The sequence below is a fragment of the Arachis stenosperma genome, chromosome 6 (assembly GCF_014773155.1).
Source record: "Arachis stenosperma cultivar V10309 chromosome 6, arast.V10309.gnm1.PFL2, whole genome shotgun sequence".
In the NCBI taxonomy this organism is placed as follows: domain Eukaryota; kingdom Viridiplantae; phylum Streptophyta; class Magnoliopsida; order Fabales; family Fabaceae; genus Arachis; species Arachis stenosperma.
Genome location: NC_080382.1, coordinates 130800125 through 130824850, shown reverse-complemented (window position 1 = coordinate 130824850; position 24726 = coordinate 130800125). Strand labels below are relative to the sequence as shown.

The 24726-nt window shown below is 37.8% G+C and overlaps 3 non-coding genes across 3 annotated transcripts; 2 read left to right on the top strand and 1 right to left on the bottom strand.

The window, feature by feature from the left end:
• Positions 1-349: 349 nt before the first annotated feature.
• LOC130938042 (small nucleolar RNA R71) lies at positions 350-457 on the top strand. Its single transcript, XR_009069225.1, has one exon. It is a non-coding gene; the product is annotated as a small nucleolar RNA R71 (small nucleolar RNA).
• Positions 458-5017: 4560 nt separating this feature from the next.
• LOC130937748 (small nucleolar RNA R71) lies at positions 5018-5121 on the top strand. Its single transcript, XR_009068950.1, has one exon. It is a non-coding gene; the product is annotated as a small nucleolar RNA R71 (small nucleolar RNA).
• An 8888-nt stretch (positions 5122-14009) lies between these two features.
• LOC130938041 (small nucleolar RNA R71) lies at positions 14010-14117 on the bottom strand. The gene has a single exon (XR_009069224.1). It is a non-coding gene; the product is annotated as a small nucleolar RNA R71 (small nucleolar RNA).
• Positions 14118-24726: the final 10609 nt, after the last annotated feature.

Here is a 24726-nt window from a genome sequence, read left to right as displayed (position 1 = left end):
CATAAGCTTCTTCTTCAGATGAAGCATCCTTAGTACTGCCTGGTGCAGCTTGCATTCCAGACAGACTTTGAGAAATCATATTGACTTGTTGAGTCAATATTTTGTTCTGTGCCAATATGGCATTCAGAGTATCAATCTCAAGAACTCCTTTCTTCTGATTCGTCTCATTGTTCACAGGATTCCTTTCAGAAGTGTACATGAATTGGTTATATGCAACCATTTCAATGAGTTCTTGAGCTTCTGCAGGCGTCTTCTTTAGATGAAGAGATCCTCCAGCAGAGCTATCCAATGACATCTTGGACAATTCAGACAGACCATCATAGAAGATACCTATGATGATCCATTCAGAAAGCATGTCAGAAGGACACTTTCTGATCAATTGTTTGTATCTTTCCCAAGCTTCATAGAGGGATTCACCTTCCTTCTGTCTGAAGGTTTGGACTTCCACTCTAAGCTTACTCAATTTTTGAGGTGGAAAGAACTTTGCCAAGAAGGAATTGACTAGCTTTTCCTAAGAGTTCAGGCTTTCTTTAGGTTGTGAGTCCAACCATATCCTAGCTCTGTCTCTTATAGCAAAAGAGAATAGCATAAGTCTGTAGACCTCAGGGTCAACCCCATTGGTCTTGACAGTGTCACAGATTTGCAAGAATTTAGCTAAAAACTGATGAGGATCTTCCAATGGAAGTCCATGGAACTTGCAATTCTGTTGTATTAGAGAAACTAATTGAGGCTTAAGCTCAAAGTTGTTTGCTCCAATGACAGGGATAGAGATGCTTCTCCCATAGAAGTCGGGAGTAGGTGCAGTAAAGTCACCCAGCACCTTCCTTGCATTGTTGGCATTGTTGTTGTTTTCGGCTGCCATGGGTTCTTCTTCTTTGAAGATTTCTGTTAGGTCCTCTACAGAGAGTTGTGCCTTAGTTTCTCTTAGCTTTCGCTTCAAGGTCCTTTCAGGTTCAAGGTCAGCCTCAACAAGAATGCTTTTGTCTTTGCTCCTGCTCATATGAAAGAGAAGAGAACAAGAAAATATGGAATCCTCTATGTCACAGTATAGAGATTCCTTGAGGTGTTAGAGGAAAAGAAAAATGGAAGGAGAGGTAGAAGAATTCGAACTTATCAAGAAAGATAGAGTCCAAATTGTGCATTGAGGAGGAATGTTAGTCCATAAATAGAAGGATGTGAGAAGAGGGAAAGAAATTTTCGAAAATAAATTAAAAAGATTTTTAAAACATTTTGAAAAATACTAATTGATTTTCGAAAAATATGATTTGGAAAGAAATAAAGTGATTTTTGAAAAAGATTTTTGAAATTAGAAATCAAAAAGATATGATTGAAAACTATTTTGAAAAAGATGTGATTAAGAAGATATGATTGAAAAGTTATGGTTTTTAAAAAGATGTGATTGAGAAGATATGATTTGAAAAACAATTTAAAAAGATTTGATTTTAAAAATTAATGATCTGCCTAACAAGAAAGATATGATTCAGACATTAAAACTTTGTCAACAGAAAAGGCAACATACTTGAAATGTTGAATCAAATCATTAATTGTTAGCAAGTATTTTTGAAAATGGAAAGAAATTGATTTTGAAAACATATGATTGAAAAGATATGATTTGAAAAAGATTTGATTTTGAAAAATTTTGAAAACTTGAAAAAAATTTGAATTGAAAACAAAATCTTTCCTCTTGTGCCATCCTGGCGTTAAACACCCAGAATGGTATCCATTCTGGCGTTTAACGCCCAGCCAGGTGCCCTAGCTGGCGTTTAAACGCCAGTTTTCCTTCTTCACGGGGCATTTTGAACGCCCAGCTTTTTCTGTATAATTCCTCTGCTGTATGTTCTGAATCTTCAATTCTCTGTATTATTGACTTGAAAAGACACAAATAAAAAAAAATTTTGAATTTTTAATGATGAGGAATAATCAAAATGCAACTAAGATCAAATAAACAATGCATGCAAGACACCAAACTTAGAAGTTTGTATACTATTGACACTAACAAAATGAGAATGCATATGAGAAACAACAAAACACACAAGACAAGAGAATTTAAATATCAGAACAAGGAAATCATCAAGAACAACTTGAAGATCAATTAAGACACATGAATGAATTCAAAAAATGCAAGAAGAAAAGAAACATGCAATTGACACCAAACTTAAAATGAGACACTAGACTCAACAAGAGACATAAAATTATTTTTTTGGTATTTATGATTTTGTAATTTTTTTGGTTTTTTCGAAAATTGAGTGAAAAAGAAAATAAGGATATCAAAATTCTTAATGAGAATTCCAGGAATCATGCAATGTTAGTCTAAAGCTTTAGTCTAAAGGAATTAGACATGGCTAGCCAAGCTTCAGCAGGACATTACATTCAAGAGCTAAATTGATGAGAATCAATCAACTTTGGTGATGATAAGAACATCACCTTGAAACACTAGAATTCATTCTTAAGAACTCTGAAGAAAAATACCTAATCTAAGCAACAAGATGAACCGTCAGTTGTCCAAACTCAAACAATCCCCGGCAACGGCGCCAAAAACTTGGTGCACGAAATTGTGATCATCAATGGCGCCATCAACATGGTACGCTCAATTGCAATATCAACTCTTTATCACAACTTCGCACAACTAACCAGCAAGTGCACTGGGTCGTCCAAGTAATAAACCTTACGCGAGTAAGGGTCGATCCCACGGAGATTGTTGGTATGAAGCAAGCTATGGTCACCTTGTAAATCTCAGTCAGGCAGATTCAAATGGTTATAGATGATTTATGAATAAAGCATAAAGATAGAGATACTTATGTAATTTATTGGTGAGAATTTCAGATAATCGTATAGAGATGCTTTGTCCCTTCCGTCTATCTCTGCTTTCCTATTGTCTTCATCCAATCCTTCTTACTCCTTTCCATGGCAAGCTGTATGTTGGGCATCACCGTTGTCAGTGGCTACAGTCCCGTCCTCTCAGTGAAAATTTTCAACGCGCTCTGTCACAGCACGGCTAATCATCTGTCGGTTCTCAATCAGGTTGGAATAGAATCCAGTGATTCTTTTGCGTCTGTCACTAACGCCCAGCCTTCAGGAGTTTGAAGCTCATCACAGTCATTCAATCATTGAATCCTACTCAGAATACCACAGACTGGTTTAGACCTTCCGGATTCTCTTGAATGCCGCCATCAATTCTAGCTTATACCACGAAGATTATGATTAAGGAATCCAAGAGATAAACATTCAAGCCTTGTTTGCTTGTAGAACGGGAGTGGATGTCAGGCACGTGTTCATAAGTGAGAATGATGATGAGCGTCACATAATCATCACATTCATCATGTTCTTGGGTGCAAATGAATATCTTAGAACAAGAATAAGCTGAATTGAATAGAAGAACAATCGTAATTGCATTAATACTCGAGGTACAGCAGAGCTCCACACCTTAATCTATGGTGTGTAGAAACTCCACCATTGAAAATACATAAGAACAAGGTCTAGGCATGGCCAAATGGCCAGCCTCCCAATGATCTACTCAAAGATAGCTACCAAGATGAGAATACAATAGTAAAAGGTCCTATATGTAGAGAACTAGTAGCCTAGGGTTTACAAAGATGAGTAAATGACATAAAAATCCACTTCCGGGCCCATTTGGTGTGTGTGCTTAGGCTGAGCATTGAAGCTTTCATGTGTAGAGACTTTTTCTTGGAGTTAAACGCCAGCTTTTGTGCCAGTTTGGGCGTTTAACTCCCATTCTTGTGCCAGTTCCGGCGTTTAACGCCGGGCAGTTTTGAGCTGATTTGGAACGCCTGTTTGGGCCATCAAATCTCGGGCAAAGTATGGACTATTATACATTGCTGGAAAGCCCAGGATGTCTACTTTCCAACGCAGTTGAGAGCGTGCCAATTGGGCTTCTCTAGCTCCAGAAAATCCACTTCGAGTGCAGGGAGGTTAGAATCCAACAGCATCTGCAGTCCTTTTCAGCCTCTGAATCAGATTTTTGCTCAGGTCCCTCAATTTCAGCCAGAAAATACCTGAAATCACAGAAAAATACACAAACTCATAGTAAAGTCCAGAAAAATGAATTTTAACTAAAAACTAATAAAAATATAATAAAAACTAACTAAAACATACTAAAAATAATGCCAAAAAGCGTATAAATTATCCGCTCATCAGTTCCTCAGTTTGGAACTCCTTTTTGTTCAGAGGACGTCCCAAGAGGTCTTCCTTACTGGGATTCACATCCTTCTCCTCTTTTATGCATTCGGCCATATTGATTATATCAATGACCTTGCACTCTCTTTTAGGATTCTCTTCTGTATTGCTTGGGAGAGTACTAGGAGGAGTTTCAGTGATTTTCTTACTCAGCTGACCCACTTGTGCCTCTAAATTTCTAATGGAGGATCTTGTTTCACTCATAAAACTTAAAGTGTCCTTAGATAGATCAGAGACTATGTTTGCTAAGCTAGAGGGGCTCTGCTCAAAATTCTCTATCTGTTGCTGAGAAGATGATGGAAAAGGCTTGATATTGCTAAACCTATTTCTTCCACCATTATTAAAGCCTTGTTGAGGCTTCTGTTGATCCTTCCATGAGAAATTTGAATGATTTCTCCATGAAGAATTATAGGTGTTTCCATAGGCTTCACCCATGTAATTCACCTTTGCCATTGCAGGGTTCTCAGGATCATAAGCTTCTTCTTCAGAAGATGCCTCTTTAGTACTGTTGGATGCATTTTGCCATCCATTCAGAGTCTGAGAAATCATGTTGACTTGCTGAGTCAACATTTTGTTCTGAGCTAATATGGCATTCAGAGCATCAATTTTAAGAACTCCCTTCCTCTGAGGCGTCCCATTACTCACAAGATTCCTCTCAGAGGTGTACATGAATTGGTTATTTGTAACCATGTCAATGAGTTCTTGAGCTTCTGCAGGCATTTTCTTTAGGTGAATAGATCCACCTGCAGAATGGTTCAGTGACATCTTTGAAAGCTCAGATAGACCATCATAGAATATATCTAAAATGGTCCACTCTGAAAGCATGCTAGAAGGACACTTTTTAGTCAACTGCTTATATCTTTCCCAAGCTTCATACAGGAATTCACCATCTTTTTGCTTGAAGGTCTAAACATCCACTCTAAGCTTGCTCAGTTTTTGAGGAGGAAAGAACTTGGCCAAGAAGGTCGTGACCAGCTTATCCCAAGAGTCCAGGCTATCTTTAGGTTGTGAGTCCAACCATGTTCTGACTCTGTCTCTTACAGCAAAGGGAAAAAGCCACCATTGTTATTGGGTTCGGCCATGTCTCTTTCTTTTTCGAGATTCTCTGTAAGGTTTTCTCTAGATTGTTGTGCTTTAGCTTCTCTTAGCTTCTTCTTCAGAGTCCTTTCAGGTTCAGGATCTGCTTCAACAAGAATGTCATTATCCTTACTCCTACTCATATGAAAAAGAAGAGAATAGAAAAGGAAGAGAAATCCTCTATGTCACAGTATAGGGATTTCTTTATGTGAGTAGAAGAAGAAAAGAACAGAAGAAGGATGAGAAAAATTCAAACATAGAGGAGAAGAGAGAGTTCGAATTTTTAGATGAAGAGAAGTGTTAGTAATTAACTAAATAAATAGAAAGAGATGAGAGGGAGATAATTTCGAAAATTATTTTTGAAAAAAAAGTTAGTGATTTTCGAAAATTAAGAGAAGGAATAAAATTAAAATTAAAATTTGAAACAATTAGTTAATTAAAAAATTTTTGAAAAAGAGAGGTGATTTTCAAAAATTAGGGAGAGAAAAGTAGTTAGGTGTTTTGAAAAAGATAAGAAACAAACAAAAAGTTAATTAGTTAGTTGAAAAAGATTTGAAAATAAAAAAGATAGGAAGTTAGAAAAGATTTTTTAAATTGATTTTGAAAAAGATATGATTTGAAAAAGATATGTTTGAAAAGATATGATTGAAATTTATTTTAAAAAAAGATTTGAAAAAGAGATTAAAAAGATTTAATTTTTTTTAAAAATTAAAATTGATAACTTAACTAACAAGAAACTAAAAGATATGATTCTAGAATTTAAAGATTGAACCTTTCTTAACAAGAAAGTAACAAACTTCAAATTTTTGAATCAATCACATTAATTGTTAGTAAGGTTTTGAAAATAAAAGAAAAATAAGAAAGAGATTTTGAAAAACAATTTTTTAAAAATTTTCGAAAATAAATAAAAAAAAAGAAAAAGATTTGATTTTTGAAAAAGTTTTGAAAAGATAAGATTTTTAAAAATTGAAATCTTGACCAGAAATAACTTTTAAAATTTTTGACTAAGTCAACCCAAAGATTTCAAAATTTATGAGAGAAATAAGGGGAAGATATTTTTTGATTTTTTTGAATTTTTAATGATGAGAGAGAAAAACACAAATATGACTCACAACATGAAAATTATGAATCAAAACACATGATGCATGTAAGAACACTATGAATGTCAAGATGAACACCAAGAATATTTTGAAGATCAAGATGAACATCAAGACTTATTTTTGAAAAATTTTCAAGAAAAGAAAAACATGCAAGACACCAAACTTAAAAATTTTTAATGCTTAGACACTAACAAATTAAAAATGCATATGAAAAATAAGAAAAGACACAAAAGAAGAAAATATGAAGATCAAACAAGAAGACTTACCAAGAACAACTTGAAGATCATGAATAATGCAATGCATGAGTTTTTCGAAAAAAATGCATAAATTTTAAAAACATGCAATTGACACCAAATTTAAAAATTGACACTAGACTCAAACAAGAAACACAAAAATATTTTTGATTCTATGATTTTATATTTTTTTATTCTTTTTCCGAAAACTATTTTTAGCAAAACAAAAAAGAAGAAAAATTTTGAAAATATTTTTGAAAACTTTTTGAAAATAAAAATTACCTAATCTGAGCAACAAGATGAACCGTCGGTTGTCCAAACTCGAACAATCCCCGGAAACGGCGCCAAAAACTTGGTGCACGAAATTGTGATCATCAACAATGACGCCAAAGACTTGGAGCTCTCAAACGTGAATCACACTTTGTCACAACTTCACACAACTAACCAGCAAGGGCACTGGGTCGTCCAAGTAATACCTTACGTGAGTAAGGGTCGATCCCACGGAGATTGTTGGTATGAAGCAAGCTATGGTCATCTTGTAAATCTCAGTCAGGCGAATTCAAATGGTTATAATAGTTTTCAAAAATATAAAGATAAGCAAAGCATAAAATAAAGATAGAGATACTTATGTAAATCATTGGTGAAAATTTTAGATAAGTATATGGAGATGCTTTATCCCTCTTGAATCTGTGCTTTCCTACTGCTTTAATCCAATCATTCTTACTCCTTTCCATAGCAAGCTGTATGTTGGGTTTCACCGTTGTCAATGGCTACCTCCCATCCTCTCAGTGAAAATAGTCCAAATGATCTGTCACAACACGGCTAATCATCTGTCGGTTCTCGATCATGTCGGAATAGGATCCATTGATCCTTTTGCGTCTGTCACTACGCCCAACACTCGCGAGTTTGAAGCTCGTCACAGTCATTCAATCCCTGAATCCTACTCGGAATACCACAGACAAGGTTTAGACTTTTCGGATTCTCAAGAATGGCCGCCAATAGTTCTAGCTTATACCACGAAGACTCCGATCTTTCGGAATGGAGGCTAAGAGATACGTGCTCGATCTAAGGTAGAACGGAAGTGGTTGTCAGGCACGCGTTCATAGGTGAGAATGATTATGAGTGTCACGGATCATCACATTCATCATGTTGAAGTGCAGCAAATATCTTAGAATAAGAATAAGCTAAATTGAATAGAAGAATAATAGTAATTGCATTAATACTCGAGGAACAGCAGAGCTCCACACCTTAATCTATGCTGTGTAGAAACTCCACCGTTGAAAATACATAAGAACAAGGTTCAGGCATGTCTGAATGGCCAACCCCCAAACGTGATCAAGAGATTAATCAAAAGACTAATTCCCAGATGTAAATACAATAGTAAAAAGTCTTATTTATACTAGACTAGCCACTAGGGTTTACAGGAATAAGTCTAAGTGCAGAAATCCACTTCCGAGGCCCACTTTGGTGTGTGCTTGGGCTGAGCTTGAGCATTACACGTGCAGAGGTTTCTCTTGGGGTTCAACGCCAAGTTGTAACGTGTTTTTGGCGTTTAACTCTGGTTTGTGACTTGTTTCTGGCATTTTACTCCAGAATGCAGCCTAGAACTGGCGTTGAATGCCAGTTTGCGTCATCTAAGCTCAAATAAAGTATAAACTATTATATATTGCTGGAATGCCCTGGATGTCTACTTTCCAACCCAGTTGAGAGTGCACCATTTGAAGTTCTATAGCTCCAGAAAATCCATTTCGAGTGTAGGGAGGTCAGAATCCAACAGCATCAGCAGTCCTTTTTCAGCTTGAATAAGATTTTTGCTCAGGTCCCTCAATTTCAGCCAGAAAATACCTGAAATCACAGAAAAACACACAAACTCAAAGTAAAGTCCAGAAATATGAATTTTGCATAAAAATTAATAAAAACATCCCTAAAAGTAGCTAGATCCTACTAAAAACTACCTAAAAATAACGCCAAAAAGTGTATAAATTATCCGCTCATCAGCATACAAAATTGAAAAAATAATTGTTATAACTATCCTGAAGTAAGTCCTTCCCCTGCTTTTGTTATAATAAATATGGATTATAAAAGAGTTTATGTCTCGATTAAATGTTTAATTATGTCGAAGTAGAGAGTTTAATTTTAATATTATTAAGTTGGGTCCTTCATTGCAGGCCTTGAGCCAAATGTACATCATCAATGCTGGTTCTGGATTCAGAATGTTGTGGAGCACGGTCAAATCCTTCCTTGACCCAAAGACCACTTCTAAGATCCATATGAGAACAAAGATTGTATGCTAATTAATCCTCTTTAGTTTTCTCAAGGAAAGTAGGATTTAAACTGAAATTAATTCTAAATTTACAGGTACTTGACAACAAGTATCAAAGCAAATTACTAGAAGTGATTGATGCTAGGTGAGCCATATAACTCATGTTTCTGAGAGGCAAGCTGATGGAAGTGTGCTTGGAAATATAACGGAAAATGAGAGGCAAGCTGATGAACCAGAAAGTGAGGGATTAATCGAGAATGATAAAGTTGAGGAATGTATATCTGCAGATAAAGAAGCAAACCTTTGTGCTGATGTTGTTGCTCATGTTTCTGAGGCTTATCATTTTAATGGTTAGAAGTTTTTAGATGGACTTGATTTTGGTGATTTCATGTGGCCACCATGTATATTAATTAGCTTTATAGAACCTCAGAAGCAAGTTAACTAGTTGCTTTTGTTTCCTATTTCAATATTACACAGGAATGTTTGACTACCAATATGTTGTTCCTATTCATGCGGAAGTTGCCCAGAGGAAAAAGAGAAATTGGTTAGAACTTGACGAACCACACCTCGGTGAATATCTTAGTTTCAATATTTTGTTATTTAAATGTGGTGTTTTGATGGCTTTTACCAAGTTATTAGTGTGTGTTTCTATTCTGTCATAGGTGAGGATGGTCTTATGGATGTGGATCATGAGGACATTATGCTTATTGTGCCTCCACTTTTTGCTTCAAAGGATATGCCAGAAAATTTAGTGTTAGTTTCTCTCACTTTCATTAATTCTTATATTGAGGCTTTGCTTTGTTTCATTCCTGTAGCTTATACCATTGTTTTTGCAGTTTGGGGTGTTTGGGTGACAAACAGAACATGCCATTTCTTAAATTGAATCTTTTAAATTCTCATATCTTAATATCTTTTCTCAACTGGTGGAGTGGGAGGTGCCAATGAGGTTCTTAATTCAGCTATGTTTTTCCTAGCACTATGCTATATTTAACAGTCCTGCAGCTATCATCATTGGGAATGGCCTCACATTATCATCGACTTTTGTTGTTCTGCAGGTAAATAACCTCACTGCTATACAGGTAAATAACAGGTGTTGCAGGAGAGAGGTGTGAGCACATCATGGCATGGACGAGCTACATTCTCTGCTTTACTTTTTCAGGTTACTTTATAGTTTGTAGCTTGGCTATATATCTAGAGGCTTCGGGAAATTATCTATTTATTTGCAATAGTATGAGAAAATGTATTTCTTTATGATATATTTCTTCTATTCAGGATTTGGCAGTCGTGGCTTTGCTGTACTCATTCCTCTTATTTCACCTAATTCTTCCAAAGGAAGGGTAAGATTTTTTTTCAAGTATTATTAGTCTTGAAGTATGTATTTTTGCATGACTATTTCTTTTTGCTATTTTATGTTCATGATTAGGGTGCAATGTGGTACTTATTTAGTTACTTGAGATCAATTGAAATATGGCTAGTGGTACTTATTTAGTTACTTATTTTCTATTCATTTCCTCTTATCTCACTACATAATAATGACATAATCTAAATGGGACATTGTTATTTGAATTGAATAAGATGGTTATTCATTCTATTCTGAATAACTTGCCAAAATTATGAGGATTTTAAAACAGTTAATACGTTTAGTGAAATAACAGTAGCATGCTACACGGTCAATGAAGATCTTGCCAATAGTAAATGAAGAAGGCATGAGCTACTGATGAGCGGATAATTTATACGCTTTTTGGCATTGTTTTTAGTATGTTTTTAGTATGTTTTTATTATATTTTTATTAGTTTTTAGTTAAAATTCACTTTTCTGGACTTTACTATGAGTTTGTGTATTTTTCTGTGATTTCAGGTATTTTCTGGCTGAAATTGAGTGACTTGAGCAAAAATCTGATTCAGAGGCTGAAAAGGACTGCAGATGCTGTTGGATTCTGACCTCCCTGCACTCGAAGTGGATTTTCTGGAGTTACAGAAGCTTAATTGGCGCGCTCTCAATTGCGTTGGAAAGTAGACATCTTGGGCTTTCCAGCAATGTATAATAGTTCATACTTTGTCCGAGATTTGATGGCCCAAACAGGCATTCCAAGTCAGCTCAAGAATTCTGGCGTTAAACGCCGGAACTGGCACAAGAATGGGAGTTAAACGCCCAAACTGGCACAAAAGCTGGCGTTTAACTCCAAGAAAAGTCTCTACACATGAAAGCTTCAATGCTCAGCCCAAGCACACACCAAGTGGGCCCGGAAGTGGATTTTTATGTCATTTACTCATCTTTGTAAACCCTAGGCTACTAGTTCTCTACAAATAGGACCTTTTGCTATTGTATTTTTATCTTTGATCAGTCCTATGCTATCTTAGATCATGTTTTGGGGGCTGGCCTCACGGCCATGTCTAGACCTTGTTCTTATGTATTTTCAATGGTGGAGTTTCTACACACCATAGATTAAGGTGTGGAGCTCTGCTGTACCTCGAGTATTAATGCAATTACTATTGTTCTTCTATTCAATTCAGCTTATTCTTGTTCTAAGATATTCATCCGCACCCAAGAACATGATGAATGTGATGATTATGTGACGCTCATCATCATTCTCACTTATGAACGCGTGCCTGACAACCACTTCCGTTCTACAAGCAAACAAGGCTTGAATGTTTATCTATTGGATTCCTTAATCAGAATCTTCGTGGTATAAGCTAGAATTGATGGCAGCATTCAAGAGAATCCGGAAGATCTAAACCTTGTCTGTGGTATTCTGAGTAGGATTCAAGGATTGAATGACTGTGACAAGCTTCAAACTCGCGATTGTGGGGCGTTAGTGACAGATGCAAAAGAATCACTTGATTCTATTCTGACATGATCGAGAACCGACAGCTGAATAGCCGTGCTGTGATAGAGCGCGTTGAACACTTTTACTGAGAGGACGGGATTGTAGCCATTGACAACGGTGATGCCCAACATACATCTTGCCATGGAAAAGGAGTAAGATGGATTGGATGAAGACAGTAGGAAAGCAGAGAGACGGAAGGGACAGAGCATCTCCATACGCTTATCTGAAATTCTCACCAATGAATTACATAAGTATCTCTATCTTTATTTTGTGTTTTATTTATCTTTTAATTCTCCATAACCATTTGAATCCGCCTGACTGAGATTTACAAGATGACCATAGCTTGCTTCATACCAACAATCTCCGTGGGATCGACCCTTACTCGCGTAAGGTTTATTACTTGGACGACCCAGTACACTTGCTGGTTAGTTGTGCGAAGTTGTGATAAAGAGTTGAGATTGCAATTGAGCGTACCATGTTGATGGCGCCATTGATGATCACAATTTCGTGCACCAAGTTTTTGGCGCCGTTGCCGGGGATTGTTCGAGTTTGGACAACTGACGGTTCATCTTGTTGCTCAGATTAGGTAATTTTATTTTATGTTTAAGCTTTTTACTTCTTATTTTCGAAAAATCCAAAAAAATTATAAAATCTTAAAATCAAAATATTTTTATGTTTCTTGTTGAGTCTAGTGTCTCATTTTAAGTTTGGTGTCAATTACATGTTTATGTTCTTCTTGCATTTTTCGAATTCATTCATGTGTCTTCATTCATCCTCAAGTTGTTCTTGATGATTTCCTTACTCTGATCTTTAAATTCTCTTGTCTTGAGTGTTTTGTTGTTTCTCATATGCATTCTCAATTTGTTAGTGTCAGTAGTATACAAACTTTTAAGTTTGGTGTCTTGCATGCATTGTTTATTTGATCTTAGTGGCATTTTGATTATTCCTCATTATTAAAAATCCAAAAAAAATTTTAATTTGTGTCTTTTCAAGTCAATAATACAGAGAATTGAAGATTCAGAACATTCAGCAGAGAAATTACACAGAAAAAGCTGGGCGTTCAAAACGCCCAGTGAGCAAGGAAAATTGGCGTTTAAACGCCAGCTAGGGTACCTGGCTGGGCGTTTAACGCCCAAAAGGGTAGCATTTTGGGCGTTAAACGCCAGAATGGATACCATTCTAGGCGTTTAACACCAGGATGGCACAAGAGGGAAGATTTTGTTTTTAATTTAGATTTTTTTTCAAGTTTTCATAATTTTTCAAAATCAAATCTTTTTCAAATCATATCTTTTCAATCATATATTTTCAAAATCAATTTCTTTCTATTTTTCAAGAATACTTGCTAACAATTAATGATTTGATTCAACATTTCAAATATGTTGCCTTTTCTGTTGAGAAAGGTTTAATGTCTGAATCATATCTTTTAATTTTCTTGTTAGCCAAGTCATTAATTTTCAAAATCAAATCTTATTTTTCAAATCATATCTTCTCAATCATATCTTTTTAAAACCATAACTTTTCAATCATTTACCATTTCTTAAAATTTCTTTTAATTAATTCACTTTAATTTTTGAAAATTTCTTTCCCTCTTCTCACATCCTTCTATTTATGGACTAACACTACTCCTCAATGCACAATTCGAACTCTATCTTTCTTGATAAGTTCGAATTCTTCTACCTCTTCCTACTATTTTTCTTTTCCTCTGACACCTCAAGGAATCTCTATACTATGACATAGAGGATTCCGTATTTTCTTGTTCTCTTCTCTTTCATATAAGCAGGAGCAAAGACAAAAGCATTCTTGTTGAGGCTGACCCTGAACCTGAAAGGACCTTGAAGCGAAAGCTAAGAGAAGCTAAAGCACAACTCTCTGTAGAGGACCTAACAGAAATCTTCAAACAAGAAGAACCCATGGCAGCCGAAAACAACAATAATGCCAATAATGCAAGGAAGGTGCTTGGTGACTTTACTGCACCTACTCCCGACTTCTATGGGAGAAGCATCTCTATCCCTGCCATTGGAGCAAACAACTTTGAGCTTAAGCCTCAATTAGTTTCTCTAATGCAACAGAATTGCAAGTTCCATGGACTTCCATTGGAAGATCCTCATCAGTTTTTAGCTAAATTCTTGCAAATCTGTGACACTGTCAAGGCTAATGGGGTTGACCCTGAGGTCTACAGACTTATGCTATTCCCTTTTACTGTAAGAGACAAAGCTAGGATATGGTTGGACTCACAACCTAAAGAAAGCCTGAACTCTTGGGAAAAACTAGTCAATGCCTTCTTGTCAAAGTTCTTTCCACCTCAAAAATTGAGTAAGCTTAGAGTGGAAGTCCAAACCTTCAGACAGAAGGAAGGTGAATCCCTCTATGAAGCTTGGGAAAGATACAAACAATTGATCAGAAAGTGTCCTTCTGACATGCTTTCTGAATGGAGCATCATAGGTATCTTCTATGATGGTCTGTCTGAACTGTCCAAGATGTCATTGGACAGCTCCACTGGAGGATCTCTTCATCTGAAGAAGACGCCTGCAGAGGCTCAAGAACTCATTGAAATGGTTACAAATAACCAATTCATGTACACTTCTGAAAGGAATCCTGTGAACAATGGGACGAATCAGAAGAAATGAGTTCTTGAGATGATACTCTGAATGCCATATTGGCTCAGAAAAAAAATGACTTAGCAAGTCAATATGATTCTCAAAGTCTGTCTGGAATACAAGCTGCACCAGGCAGTACTAAGGACGCTTCATCTGAAGAAGAAGCTTATGATCCTGAGAACCCTTCAATGGAAGAGGTGAATTACATGGGAGAACCCTATGGAAACACCTATAATCCTTCATAGAGAAATCATCCAAATCTCTCATGGAAGGATCAACAGAGACCTCAACAAGGTTTCACAATAATGGTGGAAGAAACAGGTTTAGCAATGGCAAGCCTTTCCATCATCTTCTCAGCAACAGACAGAGAATTCTAAGCAGAGCCACTCTGACTTAGCAACCATGGTCTCTGATCTAATCAAACCATCAAAGTTTCATGACTGAATAAGGTCCTCCATTAGAAACTTGGAGGCACAAGTGGGTCAGCTGAGTAAGAAAGTTACTGAACTCCCTCCTAGTACTCTTCCAAGCAATACAGAAGAGAATCCAAAAGGAGAGTGTAAGGCCATCAACATGGCCGAATTTGGAGAGGAGGAAAAGGCAGTGAGCGCCACTGAGGAAACCTCAATGGACGTCCATGGCCTCCAATGAGTTCCCTAATGAGAAACCATGGGAATCTGAGGCTCAAACTGAGACATGAGCTAAATGACAAGTTATTTGGTAATGAGACTTGGGAGGTTGAACCCTATTTGCTCACCAAAGAACTGGATGACTTGACTAGGCAGAGATTATCTCAAAAGAGACAGGACCCTGGGAAGTTCTCAATACCCTGTACCATAGGCACCATGACCTTTGAGAAGGCTCTGTGTGACCTAGGGTCAAGCATAAACCTCATACCTCTCTCTGTAATGGAGAGGCTAGGGATCTTTGAGGTACAAGCTGCAAGAATCTCACTAGAGATGGCAGACAATTCAAGAAAACAAGCTTTTGGACTTGTAGAAGATGTTCTGGTAACGATTGAAGACCATTACATCCCTGCTGATTTCATAGTCCTAGAGACTGGGAAGTGCATGGATGAATCCATCATCCTTGGCAGACCCTTCCTAGCCACAGCAAAGGCTGTAATTGATGTTGATAGAGGAGAATTGATCATTCAGTGAATGAAGAACCCTTTGTGTTAAGGCTCAAGGATATCCCTCTGTAACCATGGAGAGGAAGCATGAAGAGCTTCTCTCAAAACAGAGTCAAACAGAGCCCCCACAGTCAAACTCTAAGTTTGGTGTTGGGAGGCCATAACCAAATTCTAAGTTTGGTGTTGAACCCCCATATTCAAACTCTAAGTTTGGTGTTGGGAGGTTCCAACATTGCTCTGAACATCTGTGAGGCTCCATGAGGGCCCACTGTCAAGCTATTAACATTAAAGAAGCGCTTGTTGGGAGGCAACCCAATGTTATATTTATCTATTTTCCATTGTTATTTTATGTTTTCTATAGGTTGATGATCATGTGAAGTCACAAAAACAATTGAAAAAGCAAAAACAGAATGAAAAACAGAAAGAAAAATAGCACACCCTGGAGGAAAAGCTTGCTGGCATTTAAACGCCAGTAAGGGCAGCAAATGGGCGTTTAACGCCCAGTCTGTCACCATTCTGGGAGTTTAACGCCAGAAAGGGGCACCAGACTGGCGTTTAACGCCAGAAAGGGGAACCAGGCTGGCGTTAAACGCCAGAAATGGGCACCAGCCCGGCGTTTAACGCCAGGATTGGCAGAAGGAGCATTTTTGCTCGCCACTTGGTGCAGGGATAAATTATCCTTGACACCTCAGGATCTGTGGACCCCACAGGATCCCCATCTACCCCACCACTCTCTCTCTTCTTCACCCATTCACCAATCACCTCAACACCTCTTCCCCAAAAACCCCTCACCTATCAAATCCTACCATTCTCTTCACCACTCACATCCATCCTTCATAAAATCCCACCTACCTCACCATTCAAATTCAAACCATTTTCCCTCCCAAACCCACCCATCATGGCCGAACCTTACCCCTCTCTCCACCCCTATATAAACCCATCTTCATTCCTTCATTTTCACACAACCTACACACTACTTCTCCCCCTTGGCCAAAACACAAAGCCCCCCTCCATCTCCTCTATTTCTTCTTCTTCTACTCTCTTCTTTCTTCTTTTGCTTGAGGACGAGCAAACCTTCTAAGTTTGGTGTGGTAAAAGCATTGCTTTTTGTTTTTTCCATAACCATTTATGGCATCTAAGGCCGGAGAAACCTCTAGAAAGAGGAAAGGGAAGGCAAAAGCTTCCACCTCCGAGTCAGATGGAGAGATTCATCTCAAGGTGCATCAAGACCACTTCCATAAAGTTGTGGCCATGAAGAAGGGATCCCCGAGGTCCCTTTCAAACTCAAAAGAGTGAATATCCGGAGATCCGACATGAGATCCAAAGAGAGGTTGGGAAGTTCTTACCAACCCCATTCAACAAGTCAGAATCTTAATGGTTCAAGAGTTCTATGCCAATGCATGGATTACCAAGAACCATGATCAAAGTGTGAACCCGGACCCAAAGAATTGGCTTACAATGGTTCGGGGGAAATGCTTAGATTTTAGTCTGGAAAATGTAAGGTTGGCATTCAACTTGCCCATGATGCAAGGAGATGAACACCCCTACACTAGAAGGGTCAACTTTGATCAAAGGTTGGACCAAGTCCTCAAAGACATTTGTGAAGAGGGCGCTCAATGGAAGAGAGATTCAAGAGGGAAGCTGGTTCAACTGAGAAGGCATGACCTCAAGCCCGTGGCTAGGGGATGGTTGGAGATTATCCAACGCTCAATCATTCCCACTAGCAACTGGTCCGAAGTTACTATAGACTGGGCTATCATGATTGGAGATGAAGTAGAAGTTCATGAGGTTATATCCCAAGAACTTTATAAGGTGGCGGACAAGTCCTCTACCTTGGCAAGGTTAGCCTTCCCTCATCTTATTTGTCACCTCTGTAATTCAGTTGGAGTTAACATAGAGGGAGACATCCTCATTGATGAGGACAAGCCCATCACTAAGAAAAGGATGGAGCAAACAAGAGATCCCACTCATCATGAAATCCCTGAGATGCCTCAAGGGATGCACTTTCCTCCACAAAACTATTGGGATCAAATCAACACCTCCCTAGGAGAATTGAGTTCCAACATGGGACAACTAAGGGTGGAGCACCAAGAACATTCCATCCTCCTCCATGAAATTAGAGAAGATCAAAGAATCATGAGAGAGCAGCAACAAAGGCAAGGAAGAGACATTGAGGAGCTTAAGCACTCCATAAGATCTTCAAGAGAAAGAACAAGCCGCCATCACTAAGGTGGACCCGTTCTTTAATCTCCTTGTTCTTTATTTTTCTATTTTTTTTCGAAAATTATGATTTATGTTTTATTTATGTTTGTGTCTTATGATCATAAGTGTCTTAGTGTCTATGCCTTAAAGTTATGAATGTCCTATGAATCCATCACCTTTCTTAAATGAAAAATGTTCTTAATTAAAAAAAGAGAAGAATTGCATGAATTTTGAATTTTATAACAGATTAATTATTTTGATGTGGTGGCAATACTTTGACTTCTGAATGTATGCTTGAACAGTGCATATGTCTTTTGAATTTGTTGTTCATGAATGTTGGCTCTTGAAAGAATGATGAAAAAAGGAGACATGTTACTGAGGATCTGAAAAATCAAAAATGATTCTTGAAGCAAGAAAAAGGTAAAAATAAAGTAAAATAAAGTCATGATCCAAGGCAAAAAGAGTGTGCTTAAGAACCCTGGACACCTCTAATTGGGGATTCTAGCAAAGCTGAGTCACAATCTGAAAAGGTTCACCCAATTATGTGTCTGTGGCATGTATGTATCCGGTGGTAATACTGGAAGACAGAGTGCTTTGGACCACGGCCAAGACTCATAAAGTAGCTGTGTTCAAGAATCATCATACTTAACTATGAGAATCAATAACATTATCTGGATTCTGAGTTCCTATAGAAGCCAATCATTCTGAATTTCAAAGGATAAAGTGAGATGCCAAAACTGTTCAGAGGCAAAAAGCTAAAAGCCCCGCTCATCTAATTAATACTGATCTTCATAGATGTTTTTGGAATTCATTGCATATTCTCTTCTTTTTATCTTATTTGATTTTCAGTAGCTTGGGGACAAGCAACAACTTAAGTTTGGTGTTGTGATGAGCGGATAATTTATACGCTTTTTGGCATTGTTTTTAGTATGTTTTTAGTATGTTTTAGTTAGTTTTTATTATATTTTTATTAGTTTTTAGTTAAAATTCACTTTTCTGGACTTTACTATGAGTTTGTGTATTTTTTTGTGATTTCAGGTATTTTCTGGCTGAAATTGAAGGACCTGAGCAAAAATCTGATTCAGAGGCTGAAAAGGACTACAGATGCTGTTGGATTCTGACCTCCCTACACTCAAAGTGGATTTTCTGGAGATACAAAAGCCTAATTAGTGCGCTCTCAATTGTGTTGGAAAGTAGACATCCTGGGCTTTCCAGCAATGTATAATAGTCCATACTTTGCCCGAGATTTGATGGCCCAAATAGGCGTTCCAAGTCAGCTCAAGAATTCTGGCGTTAAACGCTGAAACTGGCACAAGAATGGGAGTTAAACGCCCAAACTGGCACAAAAGCTGGCGTTTAACTCCAATAAAAGTCTCTACACATGAAAGCTTCAATGCTCAGCCCAAGCACACACCAGTGGGCCCGGAAGTGGATTTTTATGTCATTTACTCATCTTTGTAAACCCTAGGCTACTAGTTCTCTACAAATAGGACCTTTTGCTATTGTATTTTTATCTTTGATCAGTCCTATGCTATCTTAGATCATGTTTTGGGGGCTGACCTCACGGCCATGCCTAGACCTTGTTCTTATGTATTTTCAATGGTGGAGTTTCTACACACCATAGATTAAGGTGTGGAGCTCTGCTGTACCTCGAGTATTAATGCAATTACTATTGTTCTTCTATTCAATTCAGCTTATTCTTGTTCTAAGATATTCATTCGCACCCAAGAACATGATGAATGTGATGATTATGTGACGCTCATCATCATTCTCATTTATGAACGCGTGCCTGACAACCACTTCCGTTCTACAAGCAAACAAGGCTTGAATGTTTATCTCTTGGATTCCTTAATCAGAATCTTCGTGGTATAAGCTAGAATTGATGGCAGCATTCAAGAGAATCCGGAAGGTCTAAACCTTGTCTGTGGCATTCTGAGTAGGATTCAAGGATTGAATGACTGTGACGAGCTTCAAACTCGCGATTGTGGGGTGTTAGTGACAGACGCAAAAGAATCACTTGATTCTATTCCGACATGATCGAGAACCGACAGCTGAATAGCCATGCTGTGACAGAGCGCGTTGAACATTTTCACTGAGAGGATGGGATTGTAGCCATTGACAACGGTGATGCCCAACATACAGCTTGCCATGGAAAGGAGTAAGAAGGATTTGATGAAGACATTAGGAAAGCAGAGAGATGGAAGGGACAGAGCATCTCCATACGCTTATCTGAAATTCTCACCAATGAATTACATAAGTATCTCTATCTTTATTTTGTGTTTTATTTATCTTTTAATCCTTCATAACCATTTGAATCCGTCTGACTGAGATTTACAAGATAACCATAGCTTGCTTCATACCAACAATCTCCGTGGGATCGACCCTTACTCGCGTAAGGTTTATTACTTGGACGACCCAGTACACTTGCTGGTTAGTTGTGCGAAGTTGTGATAAAGAGTTGAGATTGCAATTGAGCGTACCATGTTGATGGCGCCTGATGAGCGGATAATTTATACGCTTTTTGGCACGGTTTTTAGTATGTTTTTAGTACATTTTAGTTAGTTTTTATTATATTTTTATTAGTTTTTATTTAAAATTCACTTTTCTGGGCTTTACTATGAGTTTGTGTGTTTTTCTGTGATTTCAGGTAATTTCTGGCTAAAATTGAGGGACCTGAGCAAAAATCTGATACAGAGGCTGAAAAGGACTGCAGATGCTGTTGGATTCTAACCTCCCTGCACTCAAAGTGGATTTTCTGGAGCTACAGAAGTTCAATTGGTGCGCTCTTAATTGCGTTGGAAAGTAGACATCCTGGGCTTTCCAGCAATGTATAATAATCCATACTTTGCCCGAGATTTGATGGCCCAAACTGGCGGTGCAAATCAGCTTCAGAATTCCCAGCGTTTAACGCCGGAACTGGCACAAAAATTGGAGTTAAACGCCCAAACTGGCATAAAAGCTGGCGTTTAACTCCAGAAAAAGTCTCTACACATGAAAGCTTCAATGCTCAGCCCAAGCACACACCAAGTAGACCCCGGAAGTGGATTTTTACGTCATTTACTCATTTCTGTATACCCTAGGTTACTAGTTCACTATTAATATGACCTTTTGATATTGTATCTGACCTCATGACACTTTACACGTTTCTCATTGTATCTTCTACGACATGAGTCTCTAAACCCCATGGTTGGGGGTGAAGAGCTCTGCTGTGTCTTGATGGATTAATGCAATTACTACTGTTTTTCATTCAATCATGCTTGCTTCCATTCTAAGATATCATTTGTTCCTAAACCTGATGAATGTGATGATCCGTGACACTCATCATCATTCTCAACTATGAACGTGTGCCTGACAACCACCTCCGTTCGACCTTAGATTGAGTAGATATCTCTTGGATTCCTTAATCAGAATCTTCGTGGTATAAGCTAGAATTGATGGCGGCATTCAAGAGAATCCGGAAGGTCTAAACCTTGTCTGTGGTATTCTGAGTAGGATTCAAGGATTGAATGACTGTGACGAGCTTCAAACTCCTGAGGGCTGGGTGTTAGTGACAGACGCAAAAGAATCACTGGATTCTATTCCAACCCGATTGAGAACCGACAGATGATTAGCCGTGCTGTAACAGAGCGCGTTGAACATTTTCACTGAGAGGATGGGAGGTAGCCATTAACAACGGTGAAACCCTACATACAGCTTGCCATGGAAGGAGCCTAGCGTGCTTGAAGAAGAAGACAGTAGGAAAGCAGAGGTTCAGAAAATAGAGCATCTCCAAAACCTCAACCTATTCCTCAATCAACCCTGATAATTATTGATATCCTGACTAAGAGTTACAAGATAACCATAGCTTGCTTCAAGTCGACAATCTCCGTGGGATCGACCCTTACTCACGTAAGGTATTACTTGGACGACCCAGTGCACTTGCTGGTTAGTTGTGCGGAATTGCAAAAGTGTGATTGCAATTTCGTGCACCAGTGCATTGATGACCACAATTTTGTGCACCAGCTACCATGTGTTTGTTGTTTATGCTTATGATGTTGCTGCTATTCTGCTTCTTCCTGCTCCCTTCATCTCCTCAAGGTTATTATTGACTTTTACAATTATTTCATTTGCAAACAAAAATATACTATACTGTGTTACTTTCTCTGTTTTGTAGATCAAGAGTGCTTCCTCCTCTCACTTTGCCACTTGCAACTAAAATTGCTTTTCTTGGTTTTATCGGGTACATGCAAATTGTAACAATAAATATAATTCCAGTACTCCCTTATTTTTTCCTTACAGTCCAGGTCAAAATTATTGAAATATTTTATCTATTTTAGGTAGGTGTCTAATTAATAGATTTTTTTATAAAAAATTTAAATTTTGATAGGCTTATCTATATTGGGGGTGGGGATTCTATTTTATATTCACTCCTGTATGATAAGCTAATCTTTTAAAGCACATATTATGACAATGGAGGCATAATATGAGATTGACATGTCATATATTTTGTTGTTCTAAGGCAACATTCAATTGAGACATAATGAACGTGATGAGATACACTCACATGGTATTTTTCTTCTCCCATTTTCCATTTTTATATTGTCAACTGTTAGATTTTATATATGGATGGTGCACGAAATTGCAATCACACTTTTGCAACTCCGCACAACTAACCAGCAAGTGCACTGGGTCGTCCAAGTAATACCTTGCGTGAGCAAGGGTCGATCCCACGGAGATTGTCGGCTTGAAGCAAGCTATGGTTATCTTGTAAATCTTAGTCAGGATATCAAAAATTATCAGGATAGATTGTAAAAAGCAAAAGAACATGAAAAAGGTACTTGTTTTGCAGTAATGGAGAATAAGCTGAGGCTTTGGAGATGCTCCATCTTCCGAATCTCTGCTTTCCCACTGTCTTCTTCATCAAACACGCAAGGCTCCTTCCATGGCAAGCTGTATGTAGGGTTTCACCATTGTCAGTGGCTACCTCCCATCCTCTCAGTGAAAATACGTCCCTGATGCTCTGTCACAGCATAGGCTAATCATCTGTCGGTTCTCAATCAGGCCGGAATAGAATCCAGTGATTCTTTTGCGTCTGTCACTAACGCCCCGCCTTCAGGAGTTTGAAGCACGTCACAGTCATCCAATCATTGAATCCTACTCAGAATACCACAGACAAGGTTTAGACCTTCCGGATTCTCTTGAATGCCGCCATCAGTTCTAGCTTATACCACGAAGATTCCGATTAAAGAACCCAAGAGATATCTACTTAATCTAAGATAGAACGGAGGTGGTTGTCAGTCACACGTTCATAGTTGAGAATGATGATGAGTGTCACGGATCATCACATTCATCCGGGTTAAGAGCAAGTGATATCTTAGAATGGAAGCAAGCATGATTGAATAAGAAACAGTAGTAATTGCATTAATCCATCAAGACGCAGCAGAGCTCCTCACCCCCAACCATGGGGTTTAGAGACTCATACTGTGGAAAGAAACGTGTAAGAAATGTTATGAGGTCATAAGGTACGGATACAATGTCAAAAGATCCTATAAATAGTAAACTAGTGTCCTAAGGTTTACAGAAATGAGTAAATGACAGAAAAATCCACTTCCGGGCCCACTTGGTGTGTGCTTGGGCTGAGCATTGAAGCTTTTATGTGTAGAGACGTTTTCTGGAGTTAAACGCCAGCTTTCATGCCAGTTTGGGCGTTTAACTCCAACTTTTATGCCAGTTCCGGCGTTTAACGCTGGAATTTCTGTAGGTGACTTTGAGCGCCGGTTTGGGCCATCAAATCTTGGGCAAAGTATGGACTATTATATATTGCTGGAAAGCCCAGGATGTCTACTTTCCAATGCCGTTGAGAGCGCGCCAATTGGGCTTCTGTAGCTCCAGAAAACCCACTTCGAGTGCAGGGAGGTCAGAATCCAACAGCATCTGCAGTCCTTTTCAGTCTCTGGATCAGATTTTTGCTCAGGACCCTCAATTTCAGTCAGAAAATACCTGAAATCACAGAAAAACACACAAACTCATAGTAAAGTCCAGAAAAGTGAATTTTAATTAAAAACTAATAAAAATATACTAAAAACTAACTAAAAGATACTAAAAACATACTAAAAACAATGCCAAAAAGCGTACAAATTATCCGCTCATCACAACACCAAACTTAAATTGTTGCTTGTCCCCAAGCAACTGAAAATCAAAATAGGATAAAAAGAAGAGAATATACTATAGACTCCAAAATATCAAAGAAACATAGCTCCAATTAGATGAGCGGGACTAGTAGCTTTTTGCCTCCGAACAGTTTCGGCATCTCACTCTATCCTTTGAAGTTCAGAATGATTGGCATCTATAAGAACTCAGAACTCAGATAGTGTTATTGATTCTCCTAGTTAAGTATACTGATTCTTGAACATAGCTAGTGTATGAGTCTTGGTTGTGGCCCAAAACACTCTGTCTTCCAGTATTACCACCGGATACATACATGCCACAGACACATAATTGGGTGAACCTTTTTAGATTGTGACTCAGCTTTGCTAAAGTCCCCAATTAGAGGTGTCCAGGGTTCTTAAGCACACTCTTTTGCCTTGGATCACAACTTTATTTCTTTCTTTTTTTTTCTCCTTTTTTTTTCGAAATTTTTTTTTTCACTGCTTTTTCTTGCTTCAAGAATCAAATTGATGATTTTTCAGATCCTCAATAACAGTTCTCTTTCTCCTCATTCTTTCAAGAGCCAACAAATTTAACATTCTTAAAAACAACAAATTCAAAAGACATATGCACTGTTCAAGCATTCATTCAGAAAACAAAAAGTATTGTCACCACATCAAACTAATTCAACTAGTTTCAGAGATAAATTTCGAAATCCTGTACTTCTTGTTCTTTTGTGATTAAAGCATTTTTCATTTAAGAGAGGTGATAGATTCATAGGACATTCATAACTTTAAGGCATAAATTTTATTAATTATGAACTAAGAACAAGACTCAAATATAGATATAAGATGAGAATAAAAATAAATAAAAAAACAAAACAAGAAAAATGAAAAAAAATAGGCTCCTAATGATAGAGGTTTTCACAGAGTTAGGACTCAACAACCTTGATTTTGAGAAGTGGATGCTCCCTCA